The 25,839-nt window shown below is 35.1% G+C and overlaps 1 long non-coding RNA gene across 1 annotated transcript in view; it reads left to right on the top strand.

Annotated features, from left to right (window-relative positions):
* The window catches only part of LOC141542483 (uncharacterized), a 35,485-nt gene extending 11,002 nt beyond the window's left edge, over positions 1-24,483 (top strand). Inside the window, exons 2-3 of the long non-coding RNA XR_012482173.1 lie at positions 18,976-19,088; positions 24,326-24,483. This is a non-coding gene — a long non-coding RNA (uncharacterized LOC141542483). The remainder of the gene's footprint in view (positions 1-18,975; positions 19,089-24,325) is intronic.
* Positions 24,484-25,839: the final 1,356 nt, after the last annotated feature.

Genomic DNA, 25,839 nt, shown 5'->3' with positions numbered 1-25,839 from the left:
AATCTGGAATTCAAAAAATCACCAAACCTTCGAGAGAAAGCCATGAGCCATAACTCAACAACAGCAATTAGGCACCCGCTGTCTTCCAGACATGAAGATATGCAATGAAGATACCAAGATAAAAATAAAAGTCTCCATAGCCATCCTTAAGGTTGGAGATTATAATTTTTGTTTTTGTTTCTCTAATGCCTAGATTAAGATCTAGATGGTCAATGAAATACAGCTGAATAGAATAGAATTTAGAAAAAGAACACCATCCAGGAAGGTCAAAGAGAGGAAAAGAAACAGAAACCAATGTCTTTTGGCTGTTGGGCCACTAACCTACTAATGAATTGAAAGTGCCTCTGAAATAAGAATTTTGGGAAAGGGAATTTGAGTTGGGAAAAACATCTTAGATAGAATAGAGATTCTGAATGAGAGTCCTAAATGCTCACCTGCAGTTATAGAGCAGAGATGTCAATCTTACCAATAAAAGCAAGATCAGTAATCATAAAATCTAAAGAACTTATGAGAAAAAATCTTATTAACCTCCAAAGAACTAGAGTCTGAGTGGGGATCAGAGTATACTTATTTTTTTGTTTGTTTGTTTTTGGATGAGGGAATTGGAATTAAGTGATTTGTGCAGGGTCAGTCACAAAGCTAAGAAATTATATTTCAACTGAGGTTTTCCTGTCTTTAGGGCTGGTGCTCTATCCACTGTACAACCTAGCTGCCCCAGAGCATATTTTTTCAATTTTATTTTTCTTGCTTGTTTCTTTTGCTATATATTTTCTCTTACAACAGGACTAATATAGAAACATGTTTTAAATAATTAAACAGATATAACCTATATTAAATTGGTTGCCACCTCAGGGAAGAAAAAAGAGGAGGGAGAGAATTTAAAATTTAAATTTTTTGAAAAAAGAATGTTAAATTTGTTTTTACTTGTAATTGGAGAAAATAGAAAATAAATTAGTTTTAATTAACATTAATTAGCAAACATCTACTTTGTGCTAATTAAAACTAATTTATTTCTGTGAATAGAATTCAAAATCAATGGGGAAATGGTTCCAGTCCTCTAGAAGCTCACATTATAAAGACAGGATATCAAAAGTGATTTTTCACAGATAAGTAAATTTTTAGACCATAGAGCATATCAAGAGTCAGTGCCAGGGTAATTAGGGAACTAAATGAGTTGAATGGCTCTCAAGAAATCTTTCACTAAGGAAACAACATCTAAGCTAAAATTTGAAGAGAGATAGGCGTTCTAAGAGGCTGAAATGGAGAGAGTGCATTACCTGTTTGCAGAGAGGGGATGGGGGAGAGCTCAAGAACCAAGCAAGAGTGACAAGATGTCATTCAGGGGAACACCAATGAGGCCAGATTGGCCAGAACAGAAAATGTGATAGAGAGTAACTTCTGAGAGTCTGGAAAGATATATTGGAGCCAAATCTTTAAGTAACAGAAAATTCATTCATATTCTATTGTTAAGGTAAGAGAGAGTCAATAAAGTTTCTTTGGGAAGGGAGTTACATGATCAGAACTTTGCTTTAGGACAGTGATATTGGCAGCTGTGTAAGAAGATGGTTTAAAGGGGGAAACTGGGAGCAGGAAGACCAATTAAGAGACTGTTATAATAGTCCACATGAGAGTTTAAGTACCTGAATTAGGGAAACTGGCAGTTTCAGTGGAAAGGAAAAAAAAGAGTTGGAGACGTTTTGGAGGTGAAATTGCTAAGACTTGGCAAGTAATTGAGTATGGCAGTGCATGGAGAGGCGAGGGTTGGGGATGACTCCAAGCCAGCATACCTGGGTGACTGGGAAGGAGGTAACAGAGAGGTCTTAAACATGTCCAGAGAAAGATGATTAATCCAGTTTAAGAAGCAATAAGTGAAGCCAAAAATAAAAGTAAACCTAGACAAAGATTTGGAAAAGAAAAAGAAAATAAGATCCCCCAAGACAAAATAAAAATCCCCACAGATTCCCCAAGAAAGAAAATAGTATATAAGAAGAAACTAGCAGGCCCTAAAAATTCCAAAGCCCTGTGGTTGTGGGACAAATAAAACAATCTTTCCATTGTTCATTATTTTTTAAAATAAGACAATGAGAGGGAAGTGAGTTTGGGTGGACTTGCTGACTTCTGAAGCAGTTAGGAAACCTATGGCATTTATAAGTTGGAAAACTCCTCAACCACTAATAAAGGTCTGAGAGTCACATAGCATAAGCACAAGACCAAAGGAATTCCAAGCACTGTGGGAGGGTTAGGTTGAATTCAAAGGCTGAGAAAGCCAGTTCTTTTTTTGTCTGACATTCCACCCTCACCTTAATACGCTGTGCTCTGGGCAGCTTTAATTTTACTGAAGCAAAAATAAAGGCAAACAATAGAAATGGCAGCAATGCATGATGCTTTCTTTGAATCACTCAAAAATTAACAATAAATCATCATTCCCAGGCCACTTCTCATTGAAGACTTCTAATGCTAATAGAAGCATCTTCAGTTCCAAATATGGAACTCCAAACATGGAACTCCAAACATGAGGCAATGAGAATTGGAGAGTATCCCAGCTTTCCCAATGACATTCCCCTTCCTTGGGGAGGCAACCTGGCAAAGCATACTCAAATCCTACCTCTTCTTGTTACCTGTGCAACCTCAGGTAAGATACTTAAAATCCTGGAGTCTCAATTTCCTTAAGTGTAAAATGAATGGGTTGAACTATAAGACCTCTGAGTCTTGTAATCTCCAGATCTGTAGACAATGAGATTGGATGAGCCCTGTCTCAAAGAGAAATTTGGTGAAGTTGAAAAGGTACTCATGAGACCTGGCTTCAAAGCTCAGCTTTGACAATTACACCTGGAGGACTTGGGGCAAATCATTCACCTTCTGTACTTCTCAGTTTCCTAATTTGTAAAATGAGAAATTTGGACCACATGACATTTGAAATCATTCGAAGCTTTTTTATGTAGTTAAAGTTTGCAAAGTGATTCACATGGATTATTTCATTTGAGTTTCATGACCATGTAAGAGCAATTGTCATAATCTCCATACTACAAATTAGAAAATGGAAGACCAATGAGGTTCAATGAATTGTCCATGCCTGCACAGCTAAATGACAATAGAAGTTGCATTTAAACTCAGCTCCTTCTAGATCTAAGTTTACATCATAAAGCATCTTTCTTCTGACCACAAATGGCTGCAAGTGGCCACATTCTATCTGCCAGACTTCTTTTCTCTTAACATAGATCTTGCTTGTTCTGCATTCTGGCACTTGGACAAGCAAAATATCTAGGTCCTTATCTAATGTCTTTCTTTTAGCTTCATCCTCTGAAGTAAGCTTTGTTTTGTCCAACTTAAAAAACTGGAGGACATGTAGCAGAGCTGTTGGAAGATAAAAAGGAAATTAACTTCTCAGTTTGAGGTTATCTGCTAGCTTTTCAGCCATTTGCTGAACTTGGAGGCATTCATTTGGACTGTATTTAAAATTATGATCCTTGTTGTAGAGATAGCAAAAAAAGAAAATGCTTTTTTAAAAATTCAGTAGGGGAGAAAAGAGAAAAGGGATGGGGAAGAGGGATAGAGTTCAGTCCAGGCATTTTGGTTAATGGCATATGTATCTATAGCGCAATTTTATTGCAGCATCTCTTTCTATTACATGCCAACAGAATCCAACAATCACTGAGAAAATGCTCAAGAATTGAATGAAGCTATTGGTAAAAACAAAGACCAATAAAAAATAATCATTGCTGTCATGGTGCTGATGTTCCAGTAGTAGAAATGATATGTACACAGAAGTGTAAATACAACTATAGATAATGTAGACATAACTGTGAATGAGGAACTTAAAAAAAAAAAAAAAACAGACTTTCTCATTTAATTTAATTCGTAGAATTTGAAAACAAACTGAAATAAAGAGTACTTTTCAGATATAAAACCATGCAATAAAGAATCTTTGGGAATATGGATTTAATAGGCAGTATACAGCATTTTCTCTATTACTCTTTTAAGGAATTTGTAATTTTTTTTATTAGAAATAAGTGTTAAACATTCTTAATAGATTATTTCTTCTAAACACTTATTATTTTTCCTCCAATCATATATTTTCTTCTATTTTTACCTATACAATTGTTATCCAATAAGTTTCTAAACAAATGCATCATAAAGCATCTTTCTTAAATGCATCTGAAAAGAGTTCAGTAAAGGCATTACAAAACAAGATTTCTAAGAAGAGAGATCACTATATTTTTAGCTGACTCATTCTTAACAGAAAGAAAGGACACCATCTTGAAATTTGATTTGGTTTTATGAATGCATTGTTCCTTTTCTTGTTCCTGAATCTTATCATCTTTTCATGTGGAGATTACTTAACAATGGCTACATGTTTGCTGGTATTGTTTAAATATGACTTTTATTAATGCCTTTTATTTTTATACCTCATTCATATTTAAACATATAAGTAGCTCCTCTTACTTTAAGCCCTTAAGTTAAAAGTAAATGGGAAAGAAAACAAAACCACCACCAACAAAAGCAATTTGACGAAAGTAACTGACACATCAACCATTTCTAACAGTTTATAACATTACACTCCTTCCATTCTCTCACTTTTACCATAAAGAAAAGAAGATATAAATATTTTGTTCTCTTTTTTATAATGAGCTTGGCCACTATAATTTCATTATTCATTTTATTTCTCTTTTCTTTTTGGTTCTTTCTGCTTTTACACTATAGTTATTGTTGAATTCATGCTCTTGGCTCTCCTTCATTTACATCTGTTTGTACAAGTTTTCCTAAATATATCTCCATTTTTTTCCTTTTTATTGTTTCTTAAAGTAAAGTAATGCAACATTCCAAACACAGACTATTGATTGTTTAGTAGTTGTTCCAAGTAATGAGCATTTACTTTCCTTCCACTTCTTTCTTCCTACCAAAAGGCACATGCTCCCACAGTTAAACAGAATTGTCAAGGTTATCACCGCATTTGGGCAATATAAAAGTTTTTCAGATTCAAAGGCAGGAGACTTTTGCTGAGAAGTTGCTTGAAACAATAAATTTATATTATTTTATAAGATTTAGAAGATATAATAGTTTATAAACAGAAGATAAATTTTTGGTCCCCATCACTCTCATAAAAATTTTTTTTTTTTTACATTTTTTTTTAATTTTTTATTTTATTTTATAATTATAACATTTTTTGACAGTACATATGCATGGGTAATTTTTTACAACATTATCCCTTGCACTTACTTCTATTCAGATTTTTTCCCTTCCTCCCCCAACCCCCTCCCCCAGATGGCAAGCAATCTTATATATGTTAAATATATTACAGTATAATTTAGATACAATATATGTGTGTAGAACCGAATTTTTTGTTGCACAGGAAGAATTGGATTCAGAAGGTAAAAATAACAGTTTACATTCATTTCCCAGTGTTCCTTTTCTGGATGTAGCTGGTTGTCCATCATTAATCAATTGGAATTGGATTAGCTCTTCTCTATGTTGAAGAAATCCACTTCCATCAGCATACATCCTCGTACAGTATCATTGTTGAAGTGTATAATGATCTTCTGGTTCTGCTCATTTCACTCAGCATCAGTTGATGTAAGTCTCTCCAAGCCTCTCTGTATTTCTCCTGTTGGTCATTTCTTATAGAACAATAATATTCCATAACATTCATATACCATAGTTTACCCAACCATTCTCCAATTGATGGACATCCATTCATCTTCCAGCTTCTAGCCACTATGAAAAGGGCTGCCACAAACATTTTGGCACATACAGGACCCTTTCCCTTCTCTAGTAGTTCCTTGGGGTATAAGCCCAGTAGTAGTATGGCTGGGTCAAAGGGTATGCACATTTTGATAACTTTTTGGGCATAATTCCAGATTGCTCTCCAGAATGGTTGGATTCTTTCACAACTCCACCAACAATGCATCAGTGTCCCAGTTTTCCCACAGCCCCTCCAACATTCATCGTTATTTGTTCCTGTCATCTTAGCCAATCTGACAGGTGTGTAATGATACCTCAGAGTTGTCTTAATTTGCATTTCTCTGATCAATAGTGATTTGGAACACTCTTTCATATGAGTGGAAATAGTTTTAATTTCATCATCTGAAAATTGTCTGTTCATATCCTTTGAAAAAAATTATTTAAAATATTATAATTATGCTTCCTAAGACTCAATGATTTCTTTAGGTGGTTTTTTTCCTTTATGAAGAAGGAATATAATCCCACTCCCTCTTAGACCATGGTATTCCAAAATTGGTGTGGCTTGTGCATGATCTCATCAGTCAGGCCATGAGTTAACAAGTATCTATTATTAAGTACTATGTGCCAGGGACTATGCTAGGTGATAGGGCTACAAAGACAAGAAAAAAAACCCGCAAAAACACAAAACTAAACAAAAATAGTTCTTATGAAAAGAACAATGAGGAATGCCTTGTCACTGAACAACAGAGCATGGGAAAGAGAGTAAGACATAAAAGGATGGTGGGAAAAATAGTAAGAAACAATATTATGATGAACTTCAAAAGCCAAACAGAAGATTTCACGTTTGGATGTGAAAATAACAGGAAAACACTGGAGTTGATTGAAGAGGGAGATGGTCAGACCTGCTTCAGGAAGATAATTTTTTTTAATAGTATTTTTTTTCTCTAGGTTGGATCAGTTCACAACTCTACTAACAATGCATTATTATCCCAATTTCCCCATATCTTTTGCAACATTTATCACTTTTCTTTTTTGTCATATTGGCATTCTAATAGGTATGATGTGATATCACAGGGTTTTTTTTTAATTTTCATTTCTTTAATTAAAAAAATTTACAAATTTCTTCATATCTCTATAGATAGTTTTGAGGTCTTCATCTGAAAACTTCCTCTCCATATCCTTTGACCATCTAGCAAATTAGAAATGGCTTGTATTTTTATAAAACTGACTCAGTTCTCTATATATTTTAGGAAAGAAATTTTTATCAGAGATACTTGCTATAAAATTGGTACCCAGCTTTCTGATCCACTTGAGAGGATATGTTTTATTTGTACAAGAGCTTTTTAAATTAATATAATAAAACTTTCTTTTCAATTCATAATGGTATTTCTTATTTGGCATGAAATTTCCCCCATTTCCATAAGTGTGACAGATTATTTCTTGCCCTTCTAATTTGCTTATGGTGTTACCTTTTTTGTTTAAATCATGCACCCATGTTGATCTTATTTCAGTACACTTTGTGAAATGTTATTCTATAGATAGTTTGTGTCTTATTGTTTTCAAGTTTCCCTGAAGCTTTTGGCAAAAAAAAAAAAAAAAAAAAAATCTCTTATCTCAAAAGTTGGTATCTTTAGGTTTATCAAATACTAGCTTATTATGGTCATTGACCACTGTGTCTTGTATACAAAGTCTTCTATTGGAACATAATTCCTGGGCTTGTCTTGGCAGATAGACATATAAGTATTTTATATTGTTTATAGTTATTTCAAATGGAATTTCTCTATCTTTTGCTACTGGGCTTTAAAATCAATTTGATAACTGAGTGGAGAATGAAGTAGAGAAAGACTTGAGGCACTTGAGGCTAATCCATAGGCTTGGGCAATAGTCTAGGCCTAAGATAAGAAGTGGTGGTAACCTATCATTAGAAAGAAAGGGGTGTATATGAAAGATGTTACAAGGTAAAAATCAACAAATCTAAGCAACTAGAGGGGAGAGAAGGTGAGGAATTGAGGTTGTCAAAGCCTTCAACAATAACAGGAAAATTTAGAAAGGGGATATTTGGGGGAGAAAGATAAGGGCTTTGATCTTGGATGTGTAGATTTTAAAATATCTATGAGATATCCAGTTGCATTGTTTAATAGGTAATTGGAAAAGTGAGACTGAGAGAGGACTGGACAAATGAATCTGAGAACCACCTACATAGAAATAATAATTGAATCCATGAGAGATAATTGCATCCACGAGATTACCAAGTAAGATAGTGTGGAGGAAGAAGAGAAGAACAGCCAGCACTGGCTCCTCTATCCATAGGCTCCCATTCAAAGCCTGCCCCATTTGGTATGACCAGCATTATTGTCAAGGCCCCAGGTGACCTCACTCTTTCTGTGGGATCCTAGAGCAGGACTTCAGTGAATAGTTCATCTATAGTAAGCACTGAATATTAAAGCATAGTGTCTTAAATAAAATGATTTTGTTTTGGCTTCTATTTCCTAAATTCAAAATGTTACTTGAATATTAAAAAAAATAATAATAATGACCTTGAAATCAAGCAAGATAAAACAAATTAAATTGATGAACCAATTTTATTTCACATAGATATAACTCTTCTATTCTATATGAATAATTTTAACTTATAAATGTAAAAATGAGAAAGGAACACATGAAAGGGACAATCTCCCATGTTTCAAACTACCCTTTCTTCCACTTTCCTTTTTCTCATCAAAACTTATCTGTTCTAGCAAAAGATACAGACAGAAAGACAATATGATAAAATAACTTAGTTCTCCTGGGGGCATTTTCCTTTTAATAGAAAATTCCCAATAAGTCACATCTTAACTCAAAAAAAAAATGAATTTGTGATATTAAGATTTCAGGCACCAGAGAAATAAGAGTGACTGAAAGTCAGCATAACATAATGTGGAAGATAGGGGAACAGATAGATAGCAGCATGACACATAGACATCCTCTTGCTGTGTTCAAATCTGGTCTCAAATACTAAACTAGCTGTGTGACTCTGGCCAAATCACTTTCTTGATTTGCCTCACTTTCCTTATCTGTAATATGCGCTGGAGAGGCTAATGGAAAACCACTTCAGCACCTCCACTAAGAAAATCCCAAATGATGTCACAAAGAATCAGACATGACTGAACAACAATTAATGAACTTGAGAATTAAGTGAACCTAACTTGACATATTCACTCTGATCTATATCAGCTGTATGATACTGAGTAAATCACTTACTTTTTGAACCTCAGTTTCCTTATCTGAAAAATGGGTATAATAATGCTCCTGGCACCTGCCTTTCTGGCTTGTTGGAAGGCTCAAGTGAGACAACATAGCAGACTTTGAATCTAGCATTATTCTTTACTTCTTTTAAATCATACTTCTGGTGTGACTCCAAAGGAAACTTGTGGTTTCTCTTTTCTCTCAGAGGTGGCCAGACTTTCCAGGTTGATTCCTACAGATAATATGTAGTTAGAGATCCACAGAGAAAGTCAGGATCTGTCTCTTGCTGTTGCAGACAACTGATAACCCCATTGGTAGGAGTCCCATTCCTACCACTATTAACTAAAGGAAGTCATCTGTACAGCACAGTCTCTGCAAGTCCCAGCTCTCAGACCTACTCCCGAAAGGTAACCCCCATTTTTAAAGACCTGTACAATTACCCTGGCAAAATTCTCTACTGGATTGCTTGGTGGTGTGCCTTTTGGCTGACATCCCCATGTTAAACTGGAGACTCCTTGCAAACTTCATCCTCTCATCCTGTTATCCAAGATACTTCATGAAAATGTTTTTTTCTATTTTTTCTTATGTTCTATTTTGAAGATAGGTTGTCAGTCATTAAAAGTATTAACTGACTAATTCCCAGGTCACATCATCCTTCCTTGACATGAGAGGAAGGCCTGGACTTACCTTCCTTGGAAAGCATTTCCTCTTTGAATCTACCATAACAAAAGCTGTAATATCAAATGTTATTTACATCTGAGAATCAGGGATCTGGATGGAGGCCTTATTCCTCAAGCAACACAGCTCACTGAGCCTCTGTCTCAATAATGTCAAAACAAAGTGTTGAAAAAGAGTCAGAGTGAAGTTTGATTGGTGTGAAACCAAACAAAGATCTTATTGATTTCATTTGTTTTCTGCTCCTAGTATTTTCACTGATCTTCATTGTATCATTCTTCAGTTTGGGTTTAATTTCAGAGTTTCCCAGAGATCCCAAAAGATCCTTTTGTTGAGGTAGAGATTCCTTCTAATAGAACATTAGCTCACTGAGGTCAAGGACTGCTTCATTACAGTGCTTGGCATAAAGCAAACACTTAACAAATATTTGTGTTTGGATTACTTTTTTTCCATATGATGGGAATTGTGGAAGTGGGCAAAAGACATTGGGCAAAGAGTCAGAGACTATTTAAGATTCTGTCGTCACAGATGATGACATATGGTAGGGAACTGGATTTGAAGCACACAATTCAAGTTCTTGGACAATGGATAAATCCCTCGATCTGAATTCAGGAATAGCTAAATTCAAATCCAGTTTTGGACACTTCCCAGATTCATGATCTTGGCCAGTTATTTAACTTCTGTCTGCTTCCATTTCCTCAATGGTAAACTGAGGATAACAATAGCACCTACCTCCCAGAGTCATTGTAAAGATCAGTTGGGATAATATTTTAAAACTCTTGGCATAGTGCTTGGTACTTATGTTTATTTCCTTTGCTGTTCTTTCCCCTTGTCAGTTCTCCCAGTCCTATTTTCATTTAGATAACATCTGGATAAACTGAATCCTGGTAACTGACATTTGCATCTTCTTTTAGCTAACAAAAAGGTAAATTTTGAAAATCAAATCACACTGTACTGATGGTTTCTAATGAGGATGCCATCCTAAGATTTTGGAGAAGTGCCGTGGCCTCCCTCCAGAATAGCTAAAGTTCAGTTCCAGTTTTGTTTTCATTTCCAACAGGTAAATGAGTCAAGGCTTATTTTTAGAATGAGATCGACAGGATAAGAAGGACCATTGGAAGTATAAGACTTCTGCTCTAGTGATAAAGAGACCAATGTGGTCTCTCTCCTGAACATCTATTTTTCTCCCCCCAAACTTGCCCATCCCATTCTTGGAATCAATCACAATTTACAGAGTCTATTAACTTGGTTCCAAAACTTTTGCAGAGGATGCAAAATGAGAGGCCAAAGAATGAATCCATGTCCTCCAAGGGGTCCCCTTCTGGAAGCTGAAAGGCAAACAAGGAGAAAAAAAAAAACAGCCCAAATGAGCAGTTGGTAAAGCAATCAAGCTCTTGCTTTGGAGAGAGCAGCCAACATGTGCAGTGACCTTAGGCCTTCTCCTTTGATTTGCTTACAGTCTTGGAAAGGGACTTAACAAGGTGACACTCATTGGGCTTCCAGAGCAGTTGCAGTCAATTTATTGTCTGGATTGTTAAGGATGTTAATTAGATTAGGAATTTGCTGAGGCCCTTTGCAGACTTGCCGGGGGAAGAGTGTGTATGCTTTGAAACTTGGTTTTGTGGTACAAAAACACAGGAAAGAAGAAATCCTACACTCAAGGAAATTGTAGGGTCCCATCGAATTCCATAAAATTGTAAGAATTCCAATAATAACAGTTCCCAGCGAGCCAAAAAAGTACCAGACCTGTTTGAAGAATTATTCATTGCCAACCCTTCCTGCGTTGTTTGATCTATTTGTGACAAGGAGGGGATGAAGTCCGGAGATGGTGCGTTTACATGGGCTGGGCTCAGAGACCTGGGAGCTCATCAGGGAGCCAATACTGTGCACAAGAGGCAAACAAACCCACAAGAACTGGCTTTTTCAGCCTGAGAAATGTTTGCTTGTCATTTTAATGCCTGGATATGAAGCTGGGGGGCATAGAACTTAATGAGGTTATTAGATCTTTCTCCTTGAATGTAATTCCTTTGCAAAAGTCCTTTCCAGAAATATGTTTTCCCTTCAATTAAACTGAAGAAAAAAAAAAAAAAGAAAGAAAACAGGTCATTAAAACTCACCCTCACTTCCCCACAAAACACGGAAAATTTTCTTAAAATATAACTGATGATAAAGGAGAAAAACAAGCCAATTAGTGTTTTGTGTTTTGCAAGGGTAGGACTGGAATCACTGGATAAATGAAAAAAGCAGAAATGATTGTGTCTCAGAAAGGACTGTCCTGTTTCCCAGAGAAGGCTTTCTTTTACCTAAAAAGAGGTAAATTCCACTTGTTTTATGCATATCCACACTGGATGGAATTTTAAAGCTAAATTATATAAAGGGAAAGGCTCTGATATGGTCAGTTCTCAGGTTAAAAAAAATGCTGAGTTCAACCTTCTTCAGTAAAGGATTCACTGATGAGCACTATCAGGGACAGTGTAGGTAGGAGTCAAGTTTTTGATAGGGATTGGCCTGTTAGATTCTTTTCAACTCTTAGATTCTAGGATTTTGTGATTTTATTGACAAAAGACACTGGGCAACAACACGCACAATTCACCACTCCCAACAGCCACCACTATGTCATCCATATGTGAAAGTGCTGGTTATAGCAAATGAAGAAGTTTTGAATAGGTTCACTTACTTTGGGAGTATATTTTCCAGGGATGTATGCATTGATAATAAGGTTGACACACATTGTTATAGCTAGTTCAGTGTTTGGGAAGCTCAGAGGGAAGGTGTAGGAAAGAAAAGTTATTCAACTGACATAAAACTGAAGGTCTACAGAGCTATTGTGCTGACCTCATTGTTGCGTGCCTGTAAACATAGACAGTCTACCAGCACCGCACCAAGAAATGGAATTGCTTCCAATCGAATTGAAGATCCTGATGATCACCTGACAGAATAAGATACTGGACACTGCAGTCCTTTCTTGAGCTAAACTGCCAAGCATTCAAACTGCAGAGAAAGTAACTCCACCGGGCTGGCCACATTGTTTGAATGCCAAATGTACACTTGCCAAAGAATCTATTTTATGGAGAAACACAGAACAAGTGCTCACAAGGAGATCAAAAAAAGTAATTAAAGGGCATTCTCACACTGTACATTGACTCCAACATAGTCACATCATATTGGCTCTCTATCAAGACCAAAGGACAACAACCAACTCCCCAAAGACAAAATAAAGGAGTGAGGAAAAAACTACTGGAAGAAGGAGGGAACAAATTGAATGGGGTAAATTATCCCATAATAATAGGCATAAAGAAGCTATTATAATGGAAGGGAAGATGGGAGAGGGAGAGTGGTGGGCAAAGCTTAAACCTTACTCTTATCAAAATTGGCTCAAAGAGGGAATCACATGCATAGGCAATTAAATATAGAAATCTATCCAATCCTATAAAAAAGTAAAAAGGATTAGTGATTATAAAAGTGATAATATATTGGGGAGGTGTCATCACAAGTAAAACACTTTTAAAGTGGGAAAAAGAAGGGAAGGAGTAACAGAAAAATAGTACGGAGGGAAATGCATGATTAGTTATCTGAACTATCCTAATCATAATGTCAAAGGAATAAAATCATCAACAAAACAGAATTGGACAGCAAAATGGATTAAAAACTAGAATACTGTAAAAAGATGCTTACAAGGAAAACATTTGAAGCAGAAAGATACTCACAGACAAGGTAAAGGGTTGAAGAAGAGTCTATTATGCTTCATGTGAAGCAGAGAAACCAGGGGCAGCAAACCTATCTCAGACAAAACAAAAACAAAAATAGACCTAATTAAAAGAAATAAAGAAATTGTATCTTGTTGAAAAGTACCATAGACAATGAAGTCACATGAGTACTAAACATGGTTGCACCAAAGGGTATAACATCTAAATTTTTGAAGAAATTGAATGTTATAGAAAGAAATAGATAACAATATTATACTAGTGAGGAATTTCAATTTTTCTTTCTCACAACTAAATAAATATAACTAAAAAATAAATAAGAAAGAAATTAAGGAGGTGAATAGAATTCTTGAAAAGTTAGATTTAATATATCTCTGGAAAATTTAAATGGGAGTAGAAAGGAATATATATATATGTATATATACACACACAGACTAACACACACACACACATATATATGTGTATATGTATATGTATGTGTATATATATGTATGTGTATATATATACGTATGTGTATATATATGTATGTATATATATGTATGTGTATATATATATATGTATGTGTATATATATATATATGTATGTATATATATATATATATATTGCCTTGGGGGAGGTATATGGTGCAGTGGATAGAGCACTGGTCCTGGAATGACCTGAGTTCAAATTCGACCTCAGATGGTTAACACTTCCTAGCTGTGTGACACTCATCCCCAACTACCTCACCAAAAGAAAACAAAAAAAATTTTCTCAGAAGTAGATGGCATCTACACAAAACTCACCATATATTATGACATTACAAACCTAACCACCAAATGCAGAAAACCCAAAATAGTAAGAACATCCTTTCAGATAATAATGCAATAAAATTACATTTAATAATGAACAATGGAAAGATAGATTAAAAGTTAAATGGAAATTAAATAATCTAATTCTAAAAAGTAGGTCAAAGAACAAATTATAGAAACAATTGATAATTTGATTAAGGAAAATGACAAAAATGAGACATAATGCCAAAATTTATGGGATGCAGCCATTCTAAGGGGGAAATTTATATCTCTAATTGCTTCCATCAATAACATAGAGAAAAGGCAAATTAATGAATTAAACACTGAACTAAAAAAAGTTTTTTTAAAAAAAAACAGATTTTTAAAATCCCCAACTAAATGCCAATTTAGAATTTTGAAATTAGAATTTTTTAAATCAAAGGAGAGATTATTAAAATTAAAATAAGAAAACATTGAACTATAAATAAAATTAGAAACTTGTTTTAAGAGAGGGAAAATACATAAACCATTAATTAATTTAATTTAAAAATTTAAAGAAGAGAACCAAATTACTTGTATCAAAGATGAAAGGGGTGAAATTTATCATAAATGAGGAGGAAAGTAAAACAACTGTTAGGAGCTATTTTACCTAATTTTGTACCAACAAATATGACAACCTAAATGAAATGAAGGAATGTATACCTATATATATATGAAAAAAAAAATATATATATATCCAAATTTTTTTTAAAATTTTTTATTATATATATATATATATTTTATAATATTATCCCTTGTATTCATTTTTCCAAATTACCCCCCCTCCCTTATTCCCTCCCCCCGACGACAGGCAATACCATACATTTTACATGTGTTACAATATAGTCTAGGTACAATACATGTGTGTGAATATCATTTTCTTGTTGCACAATAAACATTAGAATCCGAAGGTACATGCAACCTGGGCAGACAGATATTAGTGCTAACAATTTACATTCCCCTCCCAGTGTTTCTTCTCTGGGTGTATCTACCTCTGTCCATCATTGATCAACTGGAAGTGAGTTGGATCTTCTTTATGTTGAAGATTTCCACTTCCATCAGAATAGATCCTCATACAGTATTGTTGTTGAAGTGTACAGTGATCTTCTGGTTCTGCTCATTTCACTCAGCATCAGTTGATTTAAGTCTCTCCAGGCCTCTCTGTATTCCTCCTGCTGGTCATTTCTTACTGAGCAATAATATTCCATAACCTTCATATACCACAATTTACCCAACCATTCTCCAACTGATGGACATCCATTCATCTTCCAGTTTCTAGCTACAACAAAAAGAGCTGCCACAAACATTTTGGCACATATATGTTTCTTTCCGCTCTTTAGTATTTCTTTGGGATATAATCCCAGTAGTAGCGCTGCTGGGTCAAAGGGTATGCACAGTTTGATAACTTTTTGGGCATAATTCCAGATTGCTCTCCAGAATGGCTGGATTCTTTCACAACTCCACCAGCAATGTATTAGTGTCCCAATTTCCCCACATCCCCTCCAACATTTGTCATTATTTGTTCCTGTCATCTATATATATCCAAATTAACAGAGGAGGGAAAAAATGCTGATAATCCAATCTTAGATAACTACAATGAATAAACCATTAATGAACTTCATAAAGAAAAATCCCTAGGACTAGATGGTTTCAGAAGTGAATTCTATCACACATTTAAAGAAAAATTGATCCCAATACTAGGTTAGATTTTTTGGGGAAAAAAATAGGTGGAGTCCTCCCAAAGTTCTGTTATGAGTCAAATATGGTGCTGAAAACCAAACTAGGAAAAGCCAAAATATATAGACCAATTTCCCTAATGGATATTGATGCAATTTAAAAGGAAAAAAAAGTATTAAGAAAGAGATTACATCAATATATCAAAAGGATCATATGTTATGACCAGGTGGGATTTATACAAGAATAAAGTGCTTGCTCAGTATTAGGAAAACTATCAGCATAATTGACCATATGAATAACAAAACCAGCAGAAATCATTTGATTAGCTAAATAACTTTAAAAAAAAGTTGAAAAATTAGAGCATCCTTTCCTACTAAAAACACTAAAGAGCATAGGAATAAATAGAGCTTACTTTAAAATGATAAGTGCTATTTATATGAAATCATCAGTAATCATTATCTGTAATAAGGATAAACTAGAAAATTGCCAATATGCTTGGGGGGAAGCAAGGGTGCCCATTTTCACTTCTATTGTTTAATATTATAGTAGAAAGCTTAGCTATAACAGTAAGAGAAGAAAAAATAAATAAAATGAATTAGAATAGGCAATGAGGAAAAAGAGGTAATTTGCAGATGATATATTGCTAGAATATCCTAGAGAATCAATAAAAAGTGATTGAAATGTTTAACAACTTTAGCAAAGTTGCAAAATATAAAATAAACCATCTAAATCTTCAACATTTCCACATATTACTAACAAAGTTCTGCAACATGAAGTAGAGAAGAAATTCCATTGCTCTAAGCAATATAAAATATTTAGGAGTCTACCTGACAAGAGAAATATAGGAAGTATATAAAAACAACCACAAAATACTTTTTATGCAAATAAAGTGAACTCTAAATAATTAGAAAAATGTTAATTACTCTTGAATAGCCCAAGCCAATATAATCAAAATAACAATTCTACCTAAATTAGCCTATTTGTTTAGTTCTATACCAATCAAACTAACAAAAATGTTTTGTAAAGTTAGAAAAAAATCACAAAATTTATTTGGAACAAAAAAGTTCAAGGATACTAAGGGAATCAATGAAAAAATGTAAAAGAAGGTGATTGAGTCATACCAAATCTCTAACTTTATTATAAGGTGGTGATTATCAAAACAATTTGGCACTAGTTAAGAAATAGAGTAGTGGAGCAGTGGAATAAGTCAGGTACAAATTACATTATATTAAGTGACTACAATAATCTAGTATATAATAAACCCAAAGATTCATGCTTTTGGAACAACAGTTCATTATTTGACAAAACTGCTGGAAAATACTAAAAAAAAAAAAAAAAAAGAAAGAAAGAAAGAAAAAAAGATGCAGATCAAAATAAAGTCAAAACAGGTTTATCTAAGCAAATTAAAAATTTAGAACTATAGATGATATAGAGAGCAATATGAAATATAAAAAAGATAATTTAATAACATAAATTTAAAAGTTTTTGCACAAACATAATCAATGCAACAAAATTATAAGGAAATTAAAACAAAAAAAAAACAGGGGGAAATGCAAACTAGTATTTCTGATAAAGAACTCATTTCTTACATATATAGAAAACTGAGTCAAATTTATAAAAATGCAAATCATTCCCCAATTAAGAGTTAAATTAGATTAACCAAAGTTTTAAGACAAAGAAATCAAAGCTATCTATAGTCATATAAAAATGTTCTAAATTCCTATTCATCAGAAAAATGCAAATCAAAACAACTCTGGAGTATTATCTTATACCTATCAAAATGATTAATATGAAAAAAAAAGGAAAAAAAAATATATTTTTTGATCCAGCAATACAACTGCTAAGTCTATAACCCAAAGATATCCAAAAAAAAGGGAAAGGTCCTGTTTGTGCAAAGATATCTTTTTGTGGTGGTTAAGAATTGAAAATCAAAGGCATCCCCATCAATTAGGAAATGCTTAAATAAACTCTGGTATATGATTATAATGGAATATTATTGTATCATAAGAAATGACAAGCATGATGTTTTCAGAAAAAAGAAAACAGGAAAAAAAAAAACTCACATGAAGTGATTATAGTAAAGTGAACAGGACCAGGAGAACATTCAACATGATAATGTAATATTTTTTGATAAAGATCTATGAATGACAGTTATTTTCAGCAATATAATGACCCAAGACAATCCCAAAGGAATAATGATTTAGCATATTATCTGCCAGAGAGAGAACTAGTATATTTCACTCTTTCATTTATTTACCTTTTATTTGAGTTTTTGTACAAAATGATTAATATTGAAATGTTTTACACAATTGCACATAAGTCCTAAACCTTATTGAATATAATCCTTTGGGAGGATGAGCAGGAAGGATAGAATTTGGACCTTAAAACTTCAAAAAAAAAATTGGAGGAAAATAATCACCTTGGTATCTTTGTTTGGGTGCAGTCAATCAATGGGAAGATGGGAAAGGAGAAAGAGTAAAACAAAGTGACTTTTTGTGACCTTCCTAGGCATTTTGGGAAAGGGAATGAGTAAGGATACTAATTCCTGCTATAAAACACACTAAACAGTGCATTCCATTTTAATTATTACATTTTAAAAAATCTGGAAATCAAAGTTTGAACTCGTTTGAACTCTGATTTCTGGGATAGTCCTGAGGCAAATGCATGAGAAAAACACAGACATTCTGAAAATGGATATATATGAATGAATAATAAGATCTTTCCATAGGTTATCTCATGCTGTGATCACATGGATAGCCTATCTTATTTTCTGTTCATAGCCAGCTTGTTCACCCAGCAGATAGAGGTCTGGACCTGTAGTTAAAAAACAAAACAAAAACAAAAACAAAAACAAAAACAAACAAACAAAAAAACTAAACTAAAACTAAACTCAGATCCACCCTCTTCATATTTTAATAATTATGTGTCTTTGAATAAATCACTTAAATTTTGACTGTTACAGCTTCCTGATCTTTAAAATGATCTTTAAAAATCTCTAAAAAAATAAAAGCACTTACTTCCCAGGATTGTTATAGGGATCAAATGAGATAAAAATGAAAATTCTTTTTGCAAATGTTAAAGTGCTATTATTCATGCATTCCTCTGATAATATTCCAAAGCTCCCTCCTGTGTAATTCTGCTCTTTTAATGCTCATATCCACTCTACACTTTCCTTAAAGTTCACTCTTTGGTTTACTTTCAACTTTAAGATTTTGGAGACCATCATATTCCAAGATAAAAAGTCAGTATCATCACCAGAAGGATAGTGATGTTCAAAAATTGGGCCTATATTTCAAGAAGTCCTGGGTGAGAAAGTCATTAGGTAAGCCATGTAGTTTCCCCTCCACCCTCAACTACCCAGCTTTTTCTTTTCTTTTCTTAACTTGATTTGTTCTATAAGTAATTGAAACTATGGCTCTCATTCCCTTGGAGAAGTAGATGCAGTTAATTAGTGTGAGAACAAGATGAGGCTCTATAGTCTTCTGATGATTTTCTTAGACAAAAATGCTTTAATACCTTAATAATTCAATGAATTTGCTGTCTTCTCAAAGCACATGTTCATTCAGTTAGTCTCCCCATTGAGAGATTTCCCTAAATAAAATGTGAGCTATTTGAAAGTGGGGACTGTTTCATTTTTGACTTTGTATCTTTAGCATTTGGCACAGAGTAAACACTAATGAATCAATTAACAAGTAAATGGCTACACTATATCAGGTCCTGGGGAGAAAAGACACAGAAAGATACAATCCTTGCCCTCAAGAAGCTTACATTTTATTGAGGATGCTTTGCCAATGACTAACTGAATGAATATATGTACTTTGAAGTTGGTGAATATCTATCTCCAAATCACTTGATTTTCTGTAACTATTACGATGTCAAAGTTTCCTTTTCTAAAGCAACATTCATGCACAAGTACACACTATATATGATATTGATAGGGAAGGCATGAGCAGCTGAAAGAGACCAGTAAAGGCTTCAGTTGAAGATGGCATTTAATTAAAGTGCCATTTTCAAAGAAATAGAGGGAGAACATAGGGCTAAAAATGGGCAAAACCTTGCAAATTTAAGATAAGAGTATCCAGGGTGAGAGAGTAAGAAGAGGTAGAAACAAGCAAACAAACAAACAAAACTTAATTAATACTTGATGGGGCCAGTCGCAAACCAAGAAACCAAGAAAACAATGTTAGAATTCTTCAAATATGAGATGATAGCTGAGATGGGTTATGGTTACCTGAGTAACAAAGCCTCAGTATGTTTAGGGTCCTTTACATACAAGGAAGACATTACCACTTTTTATACATGTAGGACTTGCTTAAAACAAATATTTTTTTGGTTTCCTCATCATAACCTTGAATGATAATCATGCAATTGATGTGCTTGAGAACTAAAGTCAGAATTTTGCATGAGATAAATTCAACTGAGGAAGGAGCTCACAAGTGACAGTTGAGAAAGGAAAGGATGAGAAGCCAGAGGCTCATTGTAGTATCGTTGATGTTAAGCCAACAGGTGAAGGTAGTTTGTTAGATGTTTCAGGGAATAGCTATATAAACTGCCAAAGGGCTGAGAAATGGGGCATATGCATATGAATCACCATGAAGAAGGAACATATGTGTGCCCATCAAGTAAAGAAGCCAACAATACCCTGCGCCAATTCTCTTTGGTTCTGGGCTATTTATAACTCCATTAAGAAGTCAAGGTGTGAGGAATTTGGGGGTTCATGTCTTACCATTGCTAAATGCTGGGGTCGATGCTAATGAACAAATCAATTAACTTCTCAGTGCCCCCAGGCAAGTTTCTAGAATTGCAAATTAGAGGGGAATTGATGATTTTCATATTGTAGAGATTTATACATTTATGTGTGTGTACATACATGTGAGTATTTATCTACATGTGTATGTATGCATATTATATGATATACAAAGTGCTGATTTACAGAATCCACAAAGTGGTCAACATCTTGAGGAGGCCCAATGGGCCATTGATGAGGCCTGGAAGGGACTAGTTCTAAAAGGAAGTAGAATGATTTAGGGAAAGAAGATAGGGAACCTAGCTTAAACTCTTCCCTCTGACATTAACAATGTGATCTTGAAGAAGTCACTCACTCTTAATTTCCTCTTCTGTAAAATGAGGGACTTGGCTTAGAGCAGGGGTTCTCAAACTAAGGCCCATGGGCCACATGCAGTGGGCTGAGGACGTTTAAGTGGGCCACCCCATTATGGTAAATGGGCTGAGGGGTGGAGACAGAGTGTGAGCTTTTGGTTTTACTCTAGTCCGGCCTTCCAACAGTCTGAGGGACAGTGAACTGGCTCCTATTTAAAAAGTTTGAGGACCACTGGCTTAGAGTCTCTTCCAGCTCTAGATCTAAGATCCTATGAAAAACATAAGAAGAAATCTTATGAGCACCTTTACACATTTAAATGGGTAAAAATGATGACTACCATAGCATATTGTTAACTTGTTAACCATTATCATTTCTTATTAGCTCCTCTAATGAAAAAAGAAAAGAAAACAAAACAAAACAAAACATTTTTTTGATCCCTAACAACAGGAACAGAGGAAATCCTACAAGTGCAATGGGACTCAAGCCCCTAGCTGGGTCTGGGCCAACAGTTTCTCTTCCTTCCTATGATCAGAGTAATGTAGTAATCTCATCAGAGGGAGAGAAGTCCAATAGCTAAGCACTGTCAGACACAAGCCCCTCTGTTTCTAAGGGGCTCTGCAGTCCTGACAGAGAGGCACTTTGTACTTCCAAGTTCAAAATACGAAGGTGAACAAGGACAGCCTAGAACCTTTCGTATGAACTTTTCTCCAATTTGTTCTTTTTCCCCCTTTAAGAGGCAATTATGGGTGTTCTTGCCTGGGCTTCCTCTTCCTTTTCTTATTCTTCCTCCCCAAATGGAGAGCCACCTGGCCAGCAATCATGGGCTAAAGCCACCTGGTGCCAGAGCTGCACCCTGTACATTCTCCATCATTCAGCCCAAACAGGAGGGATCTTGGAGTCTGGCAGGCCACTATGAAGCCCTTGTTTTCCCTTTTTTTCCACTCAGCCATCCTGAACCTTTTTCCTTTTGAGTTCATTTTTTTCCCCTCTCCTTCATTCTAGGGCAGAGGTGTTAAATACTGATGAGCTAATGCTTGGGCCAATTCCAAGGAACCATTTAAAAAGTTAATTTATTTGGTTACCAAAAATGATTTCATGAGCTCAGAGTGTGTGCCAGCCATGGCTGGGCATTCAATATTACTGAATTACCCCTAAGTAACCACGTGTGTGTGTGTGTGTGTGTGTGTGTGTGTGTGTGTGTGTGTTTATCTTGGGATGTGCAGGGGGTTCATAGGTAGGGGAAAAAGTCAAGAGATCATCTAGGTGTGGGGCAGCCTACCACATCTGGCTCCTTTACCTCTCCTGTTTCTTAAGGGACTTTTATCCAGTTACATGGAAGCCCCCCCCTTTTTTTTTTCATTTTATACACATAGCTTTCACAGCTCTTTAAAGTGTTCAAGTTATGATTCCACAACTAACCACTCTGCTACCTGTGTGTCATGCCCAGCTGAATCCCTTGCTGATGATCTCCAGCTCATGTAGAATTCTACAATGTATATTTGAAAGTTCATTCTACATAGAAAGATACACACAGAATAAAGGTAAAAGGCTGGAACCCAATCTATTATGCTTCAGCTGAAGTAAAAGAAAAAAAAAAAAAAAACAAGCTGAGGATGTGATTGTGAATGGACTCTGATGTGATAAAAGTTGGTTCTAGGGATGATTTCTTCCTTTGGGCAGATGAAATAGGATCCTGAAATAATCTACAACCTGACAGGTAATTGATAGATGCTATCTATAGCTCCTGAGATGTATGTATTAGGTGGGAGCCATAGAGAGAATGATGGAGAGGGAGTCACAGAATGGAGAATTTTAGAGTTAGACTAAATGTACCAAAGTGCCCTTTATAATATAGTGAAAGTGTCTGTATGATCCCCCAGCAAGTAGACAGTGTGTTCATTTTTCAAAATCTCAAATAAAGGAGAAATTATTGCCTTTCATGGCAGTCCATCTCACAGTAGAATTTAACTAATGTTTCACTTGTGAAACCTACATTTTTTCTCTTGCAACATCTATCTATTATTCCTTTCCTCTCTTCCCACTCCTGACTCCATAATGGAACCACAGTAAGTCCAATTGCTCTTCTTCTGCCCTTCAGATCCTTCAAGATGGCTACTATCTGCCTTTCTGTTCTTGTCTTCTCTTGTCCAGGTTAAATAGTTCCCTCAATCCATCCTTATATAATCTTATATAATTTGAATTCAAGGACCTTTAGCATACAGGTTGCTTTCCTGTGGATCCTGGATACCAGACCCAGGGCTTTTTTTTTGTTTGTTTGTTTGTTTGTTTTTGTTTTGTTTTGTTTTGTTTTGTTTTTTAATTATGATAAATGCTAAGCTCAGCAGAACATTCAGATGCCTATTTCATCTCAGAGTTTGAAGGGACTTTTGTGGGATCCTGAGTGTTTCATGTCTATTGTTACAGAAAGCAAGATAACTGTAAGAATTGAATCTAGGGGCAGCTAGGTGGTACAGTGGATAGAACACCCAGCTTTGAAGTCAGGAGGATCTGAGTTCAAATCTGTTCTCAGACACTTAACACTTCCTAACTGTATGACCCTGGGTAAGTCACTTAACCCCAATTACCTCAGCAAAAAAAGAAAAAAAAATTGGGCCTATATATTAAAAATGTGTGCTTGACTACACGAGGAATTAAAATTCTTCAAATAATACTGACATTTCTAAAAACTGATCAGTCTTTCAGCCAAATCCTGCCCTTGAGATAAGACATCCTGGCTTTCCGTTGCTTTCACAGGAATATTGCACATGTGTGGAAGTCTAAAAGCAAAGCCAAACTCCCTAAAAGAAATCTCTCAGTTGGAGAATCCCAATGAAATGTCCAGAGGGATATTGTACTCCAAAGCCAGGTCATCATGAAAATAATGGAGCAGACTTAGTAATACCTCCTTTAGTCCCCAAGTAGGGAATGAGTAGTCATGGTGTAGAGAGAATAGTTAGTACCATGTGGGAAGAGAATTTGGCTCCCCAGAACAGACTAGTCTGGGGAGGGGAAGAACATCCCTCCATGCAGATGAATATTTCAGATGCCTTCTAGCAGGATACCCAATTATGAGGAAGATGACAGACTTATTTCTCTGGCTTGAATACAAATGTTACACAGAGTACTTGTAGGTATGGGGAAGAATAACTGGAATTCATATTTAGTAAAAAGTTTTCAAAACATAGTTATCATTTAGATATCATTGTGAATAGGGAGAATAGCAGTGCCCCCTACTTTTGCCCAAGATCTCGGGTCAGTCCAATTCTCTGAGCTGTCAGCTAAGGAGGTACCTATTACTCAGAAAAGATCCGCTATCCCTATTAGTGATCGCCACTTACTGGACAGGCAAGTCAGACTAGCTAAAATAGCAAGGTATTATGAGGGGCAGGCCAGAGGGGGCATGTTCCAGGAAAGTTGTATCACCACCATCACCTTGACCACCATCTCCTTCCCATCAGACCCTGAGAGAGACAATCTTGAGCCCAGAGGCCCTGAGGATAGCGACACTTCTTCTGTAGTATCCAAATCCATCATTCTGTGAGAGATCAACTTGGTGGCCTCTTCTGCAGGTATTATAGCCACATCTTCTGAAGACCCAGAAAAGAAAAGGATTCAAGGTGCCATCAAATGGTTTAACATTAGGAATAAATAAAATTGTCTTAGTGGAAATGTTCTTTAAAAATAATATCTATAGGACTTCTCTATCTAACTTACGGTGAAATCTTCCCTTTGTATAGTCTCCCCCATTGGAAGGTGAGCTTCCTTGAGTGCAGCTATGATGTAACTAGAAAACTTCATAGTGCTTTGTACATAGTAAGCATTTTATAAAAATTTCATTCATTCATTCATTCATTCATTCATTCATCCTCTGCACTCCTGTGCTGCTGACATTTGCACTAATTCTTTATATCTGGATAGCACCTTAAATTTATCATGATATTTCTATATTATTTCATAAGATTCAGAGCTAGAAGGGAACTTAGCAATAATGCAGTCTAATTCCTTTGTTTTAAAGATGAAGAAACTAAAATACAGAATAGAAAGCAGTTTGACCACTTTTATATAAATTTCAAGTAGAAAAGTCTGAATTTGAACCCAAGTTTTTTGATTTCATCAAAGTTCAGTATTTTCCCATCTCCAATGGTACCTCCCCCGAGACTCACAGACACAATTTGGTGAGTTAGACAAATCCTCATTTTATTGATGTGGAGAGAAAGGCAAATTGAAGCCTAGTTGGTGAGGAAACCACCTCAAGATCATATAGAATGTTGGTGAAAGGGGCAGTAATGGAATCGAACTATTCTGACTCCCGATACATATCACATAATCTCTGTTAAATTGATCAGGTAAACAAGCATTATAGTTACGTGATTCTATCTTTAGAGCTAGAAAAAAAGCTTAAAGATTACCTATTCCAAAATTTCTTTACTGGATCTAGGACTACAAATAGATTTTAAGGTGTCCATGTGTTTGTATTAGAAAAAAATACTTATTTTCACTAGCGCTTGGTTTCCTCTGTAATTTTATTTATTTTATTTTATAAATTTAAAAACACAATTCTGAGAAGTGGGCCATAAATAACACTAGGCTACCACCGAGACCACGTCATAAAACTGTGAAGACTCCATGATCTAATTCAAGACCCATAATTTATAGATGAGAAAACAAATAACTTATGGATGAGGGTCAGACAAGCTAAATGATTTGCATAAAGTCACCCAAGTAGTAAGGGGAAGAACTGGAATCTGAACCCATGGTTTCATATTTATACCATGTTTTTCCTTTCATTGAAATCATGTTACCTTCCCCTCAGAAAGAAATATGTTGACCTGGCCACTTTTATTTATAAATTATTCGATCATATCCAATATGGCGGTCAATAAGTTCTATGAAAGACATTTTTATGCTTTGCATTTTGGGGTTTAAATGAATTTTGTAAAGCTCTTTAAAATACAATTTGGATTATTTGATA

The sequence above is a fragment of the Sminthopsis crassicaudata genome, chromosome 5, assembly GCF_048593235.1.
Source record: "Sminthopsis crassicaudata isolate SCR6 chromosome 5, ASM4859323v1, whole genome shotgun sequence".
NCBI classification, from domain to species: domain Eukaryota; kingdom Metazoa; phylum Chordata; class Mammalia; order Dasyuromorphia; family Dasyuridae; genus Sminthopsis; species Sminthopsis crassicaudata.
Note: the sequence above shows the minus strand (reverse complement) of the source record. Positions and strands in the feature narration are given on the sequence as shown.